Below are 9,146 nucleotides of genomic sequence, written 5' to 3'. Positions count from 1 at the left end.
TCTTTCCTTTAATGAGCCCCATGGAACTTAAGCTATAACCAATGGATCTAAGAAATGTCATTATTTTCACAAGTTAAATGGCTTGGCTTTATATAGCCTTTGTCAGGAAATGAATGAGTTCTCCTGCCACAAATCTGGCAGGCAGATTTATGATGGGGAGAAGTAGTATAGAAAAAGTGGTCAAACAATTCCTAAAATTCAATGGTCAAACAATTCCTAAAATTCAGTCACCACATTGACATACATTTTTGTTAGCTAAGAAAACAATGAACTCACATAGAATTAGCTAATTTCATAGTCAGGACTAGGATGCTAAGATTAGTTTTCCTTTCTCCCCCTGAGACTCATGGGTAATGAGGAACAGTGTTAAGTAGATGTTGTACACTTACCCAGAAGTGATGGGTTTAGGAAATTCTTAATCATAGTAGGGATTGCTGGCAACCCTGCTCTTCCCCTCCCTCTTTTCCTCCCTCCCTCCCTCCCTTTCTCTACTTCTCTCTTTCTCCTAGGAACTAAGTAAACACTCTTTGGAAAGAGATGGGAAATTTGCTATTTAAAAAGTCTTTCTGGATCTTTGTTTTAGAGAAATACTCTACCTTTCAAGTTATTTTGAAAAGTGAATGTCCTTCTAAAGGCTCCGAAAGCATGCAAAAATGTCAGAATTATGGTAAATTTTCTTCCAGATCTGTGACTTAGTGGAATGTGCTTTGGAATAAGAGACCTGAATTCAAATCCTAACTATGGTATTTATTTCAGAACATTTGGCAAATTGACATAGATTGTCTCAACATGAAAACCTCTCATCAGTGAATATATGAATTGTTTCATTGCTGCACAATTCTCTAATAATTGTAAAAAGAGAACTTAAGGTAAAACTTACTTATCATATCTTAAATGCCCATTAAATTTGATGACCTGCCTTCTGTCTCCCAAACTCATTTTGCTTCTGAGATAACTCAGCTTTACACTTTGTGGTGCTATGGGGGGGGGGGGTGGATATCATCTACTCTAAGGGATTAACAGATGAAATGTTTGCCCTAGAAAATTGACCATAATTCACTGATTTTCTAAGTTTGGTAATGTCATCTGACTTGGATCTCAATTTCTTCATCTTAAATTAAGAAAATTATTCCAAATATTTAATTGTTCTGTTAGCTTCTTAAATTGTTTTGTGCAAATATTTCTACCAGGTAGAGCATAAATTTTGAATTTAATTTATTTTATATATTATATTGTGTATATGTGTATTGGTTGTTATCTTTAAACACATTTTTAAAATTCTTCTTTTGCCAACAACATAGTACATTCTCATAACCAAACAGAATGCTTCTAACATACACTTGTTTACAAAGCAGTCATAAATATACATATTAGGAATGTCTTTTCTATTTTCTATAAGGTTTCCTTAATATGTACATATTTATTGCAAGATTAAAGACTCTCACAAAAGAACCAATTTTCAAGGATTCACCTGAATGGAAAAACAAATCAATGAATAAACCCAAAGTGACACAATTCAAAAAAAGTTGATATTTGACATAGGATTTGTTTATATATTTGCTTTTGCACAAGTTCCCTTTGTGTCTTCAGTTTGCATTTCAAACAAAAAAGGAAGCGGCTGAGGAACTATGACAGCACAGACTGCTTCACTCTGAACATAGACTTTGCATGTCACAATGATAGACCTTGACAAATTCTCCCTCCTGATTTCCTTCATCATAGACCTCACATCTCACAATGATAGGCCCTGACAAATTCTACCCCTGATTTCCTTCATGGACTGTGATATTATTTTTATGTACAGATTTAGGATTTATCTTTATCACAAATTTACAAGCAATTAATCAATATATCTAGCACAAAGTTGGATATCATACAAGAGCTCATCACACACACACACACACACACACACACACACACAAAGATGAAAATAGAACAAGACTCACCACAGATAAACTAGAGGAAAACAAAGAGGTTAAAATAGGAATTAAAAGTGGGCAAATTTCATCTTGCCTAAGAAGATGTCTGCATTTGGGTGTTGACTATAGGTCAGAGGCTGGGGGAAGAAACCCAGCATAGGATCAAAGTGCAAGTAATTATTGCTGGAGAACATTAAAAAATATCAAAATAGAGACAGGCCATGAAGAAATTGTTATCAAAGATTGAACATACCCTATTAAGATAGTTAAATAAAACATACTTCAACAACCACTAGTGAACTCGTATTATATGCAAAATGCACTCACTTACACTCTCAAATTGAGATTAGAAAACTGACAGTACCAGGATTTGGTCAAGTGTATAGTGAGTTTCAATGCCAGGTATCAAATTAGACTACATATGGGTTTTTAATTGTGCCTTTGTTGGTGTACAAAGGAAATATTGCCCAGTCTTTCTGGGGCTTTACATGAACTAATGGAGAAATAAATAAACCTCAGACAGATTAATAGAGAAAAAAGAACCAATATAATTATATATATGGAGAATTTATCTGCCTGTAAATCTTAGAGTAAATGGGGCAGAATGAGGGATTTTGTTCTGAGCTAATTCATGAAATTGTGGTCTGGGATATCAGGAAGAAAGGAGGTGACCAATACAAAAAAGGGAAAATAACTATAAAACCAGATGGTCTGCATAATTTGTCTACCATAAGATAAGTTTCTTTTATAGAAAGTTTTCTTCTGGAGATGACCGTCTGGATAATCTTATTTGTTTAAGGCAATGGCTCCAGTTTTTCTTGAAGCTTGTGAGAACTTCAATGACCGTAACATCACATGCCAAAGTATTGGGAAGAGCCTGTTCTACACATTTTTTTTTAAGTTTTATTTATTTAAATATACAAAACTGGGTTCAGGCCAGAGGTGCAAGGGTGGTGAGAGGATTCACCAGAGAAAGAGTGGAGAGCAGAACAGGCTGACTGACAAGGTACACTGCTGAGGAGAGCAGCAGGTGGGTCAGGAGAGGTCTGCCACGCCATGTGGGTCACCTCCAGGGAAGGGATCGAATGCATGCTGAAGTGGCTTTAGCTTCTTGGTCTTGGTGTTGCACTTTAACCTGCTGCCCACCAGGGAGGACCCCTACTCTACACATTGTGGGAAAAAAAAAACAGAATATTTTGGGGAAGCCTATCCTTTTTCATATCACATTATTTGCAGAAAAGAAAAAAAAGTTTTAGCCAAGAGCACTAGCTTGAGACTATTAGAATAAGTGAGATTTGCTATAGGAAAAATGCTTGAATCCTTGTTATACATAAAATCATTTAAACAAGATTGTGTGAACACTCTTTGACTTTTTGTACAGAGAGCATTTTCTGAACAAAACTCCATTTACCAATTTTATTCTTTGATCAATATTCTATGTGATGCTTTTAAACCATTTCCATCTTTTTGTCACTTTTATCTTCACTTTGCTAAAAATTATCTTTGTTGTGATCAATGCTTTCTCACTGTACTGTACAATGAATAATTGATAGATCAAGGTCTTTTGTTCATATTGAATTTCATCAACTCTAGCCTCTGCATTTTATATGTAGGATTTTTATGTTTACTATTCTACAAAATCAGTTTTTCAGTTTTTTTTTTTAAGATTTAAATTTTTCAGGGATATCTTCTGTTTCTATTTTTGTCAAAATAAAAGATATTACATGCACTTTTAATTTCTCTCAATTATATTTTCTTCAAATTGTTTCTATGATGTCTACTTTTTCTTGCGTCAATTTTTGCAGTTCTCAGAGTTCTTATGATATATTATACTTGAGTCAGTTTTCAACATTAACACACTTTACTATGTGAAATTCTAGCTTACAAGATTTCTATATACATTTTTTCAGGCCTAGTTTTTGCACTTGTCACATTTATGACACATATTCCTTATATAAGGAAGTATTAAGTATACCATTTAATTATCCTCAGGATCAAAATGTGGTGGTTAATACTCCCTTCACAGTTGACGTTATGGGGAGCAAATTGAATGAGAGTGACTGTATACAAAATTATTTTTTATACCATTACCCCTCACCCCCTTCAGCCTTATTAAGAGTTGTGTATACAGTTGAGCATAAAAACAATCTCTAGTCCCAGGCATAGTTTCTGAAATTTTGGCTTATTGAAAGCTAAGGTATTCGTTTTTCATTCTTTGGCAGCTTCTCAGTGGCTGCTAATGGTCAAGAAGAGAAGAATGAACACATTTTTTAAAAAAATCACCCAAATCATTTCTTTTGTGGGCATTGCTACAATTCAGGAGATCCATACTCCATTATAATACCAGAATTCCAAAGAAAGGCTGAGATTTAGGAGATACAAACTAAAGAATGATGAATAAACCTAGTTAAAGATGGCAAGTTGAAACAGATTTATCTCTGCTTCTTTCCAAAACTTCACTAAATTGTGAAAGAAAGAAAAGATATTTTTAAAAGCCTAAAGGGCAAAAGAAAAGGCAAAGCAATGAATTCAATGAAACTCTGGAAACTATAAAGCAAATTAATTTAGTGGCAACTGAAGTAAACTGAGCTGAGAAAAAAATAATTCTAAGTGAATGAACAGAAACCTACCAAACACCAAATTTTCCTTTTTTCTAAAATCCCCCTTCAAGATCTCAGATATTTGTAGCACCTGGAAATACAGGGCATGATGTAAAAGTAGCACTGAAACAGGATGATATATATTTTGTTAACCTCTGTTGAAGCAGTAGCTACTTTCCAATTAACTTCTGACCATAATTAGGATATGCTTTTGTTCCCTTCTGAGTCCCACCCCACCCTCCACACAACAGGTTGGTTATTCTCTGGAAAGGCTCAAATGGAAGGTTACATTGTGAAAATGCCATACAAATGAAATCTTCCTACCTGTCTGTGAAATGTGCATTGGTGCATACATAAGGCTATATTGTGTGCACATGAAAAAAAATAATGTCATGAAGATATTAGACATGGGCACATGTGCTAGTGGCGCATGTCATGTATGTTCACACAGACATGCTGGCACAGAAACATAGTCTGATTATCAGTGAGCATATATAAACCAAGCATCCTGTCTCACCCATCCTTCATTCTGAAAGATGCCATTTTTTTAGATATAAATCAACAACCAACCCACACAGACCTGCTGTTGCTGTGATACTAACACTGTAAATTATTTACTATTCTTTAGAGAATTTGTCATAGAAATGAAGTTGGAAAGGGAAATGCATAGCGAAACAAATATTCTCATATGTTAGGAAGCTACTGTTACACTTTTGTCCATAAGTCGCCAGCTCAATCTGCAATAGGTTAAGAGTTATGAGATGAGACAATAAAACAAATTCTGAATCAATTTTTAATAGCACAGTCCTTCATCTGCTCATCCCAAAAAGTTCAGAATGCAGTGTTCATTGCACACACCTCAGGGTTCAATTGAGAATCAAAACTTTCTGAGTCCACCATCTTCTAGGAACCTGCTGAGCCAGCTACAATTTGCTTGCCGCTGTTTTCCCAGGTTTACACTGCAAGCTAGTGGGCTTTCATTAGGCCCCAGACACTTTTGTATATTGTCACCAATGGTACAATACTTTCAGATCAATACATGTTACTCTCCAATGTGATCTGAGTCCACATAGATTAGTCCTCTTTGCCTCTCTTTGCTTTTAGAAACACTGCATATTACTGGCATGAGCAAACAGAAATTCTCAACAGTAAAGACAGATGGTTGCACTGAGAAGCAGGTATCATTTTTATATATGCATGCTTTAATTGTAAAATCCAATCTCTGTGTGCCAGCACTGGCACTAACAGGAGTGCCCAAGTCACCAGGATGATTGGCCCATGGGTCTTGCATCATTGTCACACTCTCTTGTGTTACTGGTCTCTGAAAGTGTAGTATGGGCATATTTTCATCAGTATTATCTCTACCAATAGTCATGCTCTGAGAGTAAGTGCTATCTAGGAGCAATCAGACAAATTATATGGGGTATCATGGAGCATATGCTTGGGATCACATTTAGGTCCCATCCCAGATCTACCATTTACTAGGTAAATCTTTTTTAAGATTTATTTTATTTATTTATGCATACAAGAGCTGGGATATAGGTCAAAAGGAAATGGGGTGTGTGTGAGAGAGAAAGGATTCATCAGAGGTAGAGTGGAGAGCAGAACTGGCAGATTGACTGAAATACATTGTTGAAGGGAGCAGCTGGTGAAACAGGAGAGGTTTGCCACACTATGTGGGTTAGCTCCCTGGCCAGCTGGGGATCAAACTCTTGCTGCAGATAGCTTATTAGTGCTAAGACTTAACCCCCTGTGCTACAGGGAGACCCCACTTATTAGATAAATTTTAACAAGTTTTATAACTTTCTTAAGCCTCGTTCTGGTAAAGGACAATATATACCTCATGGAATTAATGTGGACAATTAATAACAGAGATCACATGGAGATCATTGTTCTATAGAATACCCAGAGACACATAGTAAGTGTTCAAGTTCTAAGATGTAATTTTATCAGAGGGTATCTTTGCTGTTAGATTCCTTTTGTTGAATTATTGTTGTATAATTATTATGTCTTTTGAGAAGGTATTAGACTTAAAATAATAAAGAACTTCAAGTCCTTTTTTTTTTCTTGGATTTAGGGAACAATTCATAATTAGATATATAAGTAAATACACAAATACATAAGGAAAGAATAAATCCAAAAGATGTGTCCTCTCCTTTTTGGCTCCTTGAACAGAGATTGGACTCCCTTTGGAAATTGGCTCCCACTGGCCATTTTGTCATATATATATACCATATTTTCTTTCCGACTAGTATAGACAAAATTTGCCTTTTAGTGTGGCTTCTTACCAGAAGTTGTGCCAAGGTAGTGACATCTCTCTGGCAAGAAGTTATCTCACTTGTTCTATTTTCATCTTTGAGGGTCAATTCAATGTCAAGTTCATTTTAACAATCAACCTTTCGAGACATTCCTGGGGCCACTAGCCATCTCTGTAAAGACTGTCTTTGTAAGGTATTATATTTTCACTAGATATTTCTTTTCAGATTTCCCTAGAGAAATGGCACATTTGAAGTTGACCAAAGATGGAGCCCAACATTCAGTGGTGTACAGAAATTCTCCTCAACTCCTCTGACCCCTTGAGCCTTGACAAAAGAAACAGAGACTGAGGACATGAGGAGGATAAAGGGGCCTCTTATTAAGAGTCAGAAATTGATTTGTGGGTGCATGTGCATATGTGTCTCCTGGCAAACCATTACGAAACATGAAGGCAGAGAGGTTATGCCTCCCTTTAATACTAAGATGTTGCCCTCAGAATATATCACTGGGGTTGTATTGGTAAATTCAGCAGATTGTTACTTGAAGTTAGAAGTGAAGGATATGAAAGTGGACCATACTTTTATCAGCAAACATAGGCAAGAATTCACATACTTTGAAGGAAAAATACAGGTTTACCAGCTATTTGAAGGAAATAGGAAGTAAAAAAAAAAAATAAATCAGCAAAATGAGCTAATTAAAGAGGTACCCATCACTGTTTTAACAGATGAGAGAAAATATTCAGACAGGGGCTCTTTTAGGCTACTCAGCACTCAAAGTGTCAGAAGTGTGAAATGAAGGATATTCGCCCAATGAAATTCTAGTTAATGGCCAAAAGAAATGAACAAAAGACCAGATGGAGTTTCATACAATTTTCATTCCTTGATTAAAAGCAGGGCCAGGATTAAATTTTGTGGAACATAATGCTTACACATAGGGAAAAGAAGCTCTTTAAGAAACTTAATTCAATATTAGGAATACACCATTACTAAGGTCACAGCAAAGAGCTAGGAAGGGGCTCATGAATGTTAAATTCTCATGTGTCAGTAGTTTGAGAATCTAGCCACCTCTGGTTAAAAGTTATTAATGATGATTGTGCTTTGCTGTTTGAATGTTTTCTTTGGTCACCATCCCTGTAATATCTTATTATAACTGCCCTGGCTGACTTGGGAGTTGGCAAAGAACAAAATAGTCAAATGAAATGGAATTTCATTTGATATGAGAAGTGATAGAGTTCTCTATTTTGCCATATGAAGTGACATATTTAAAAGTTTGTTTAAAATAGCATACAAAAATTAATCTAGAAAAAAGAGAGAAAAGAACATATACAAGGATCATGTTATTGTATCTCTTCCTATTGTATTTTTCAAAGACTTATATGTGTGTCAGTGTGTGTGTGTGTGTGTGTGTTTAACCAAATGCATTCATGGCAGAGTTGTTCTATTAGACATTGTCTTATTCTTATAAAATATTAAGGGCTGACTTTTTCTTTTTCTCTCTCTGCAATTTGCATATGTTTTTATTTACTTTGGAGAACTGGGAGGAATGTCATTCTATAATCAAGCTCAATGTTAAAGCTTTAGGGTTTTAATATAAATATAATACAGTTTTAGAATTTTGGGCATCAAATTATCATACACGAAAAAGTATATTTAGATATGTGTAGTGAAAACTTTGGCAGAAATTAACTCCCTGAAACTAAATTGTTACAAAAACAAACTTCCCCTAAGGCCCAGACCCAGAGAATCTGTGACTAAATGGTTGGCTGGTTTCTGGAATGGGGTTCTGATCTATAATTCCCACCCCTGTCATTTATCATCTTTCACTTAGAGGGATCTGGGAGACAGAACGCCTTTTACATTAAAAAAAAAAAAAAAGTTTAAATGTGTCTAAACAAATACTCCAGAAACAGTAAAAGCTTTTTTGGGTTACTGCCATACTGCCATTCTCCACATAATATATCTCAGAGATAATTTTCAGTCATTTATTTTTTTATGCATTTGTGAGTCAAGAAAAAAAAAAAAGCAGGGCTACAGATTATCTTTTTACAGTCTATGAATTCCATTGACTTCCCCCCTCCCAATTTCTTTTTTAAAGACTGAATATCTCAGAAAGCCACTATTTTTTAGAAGCAGAATGTGATGGCAAAGGAAGCACACATCACATGTAAGGAACCTTTGATTCTTGTCTTACATCTCCACTGCGAGGCATCCACTATCTCGTTTTGAAAAGAGGAAGATTATTTTTACATAATACTCACAATTCCTTCCAGATTTAACATTGTATGATCCTTTGATAGGTTTATTTTGTTGCACTTTTCTTGATTATTTTGAAGTGTTATCTTGGTAACCATTAGAATTCATTGCTTCTCTTT

This window comes from Condylura cristata, unplaced genomic scaffold (genome assembly GCF_000260355.1).
Source record: "Condylura cristata isolate star-nosed mole 26May11 unplaced genomic scaffold, ConCri1.0 scaffold00003, whole genome shotgun sequence".
Taxonomy (NCBI): Eukaryota; Metazoa; Chordata; class Mammalia; order Eulipotyphla; family Talpidae; genus Condylura; species Condylura cristata.
Note: the sequence above shows the minus strand (reverse complement) of the source record.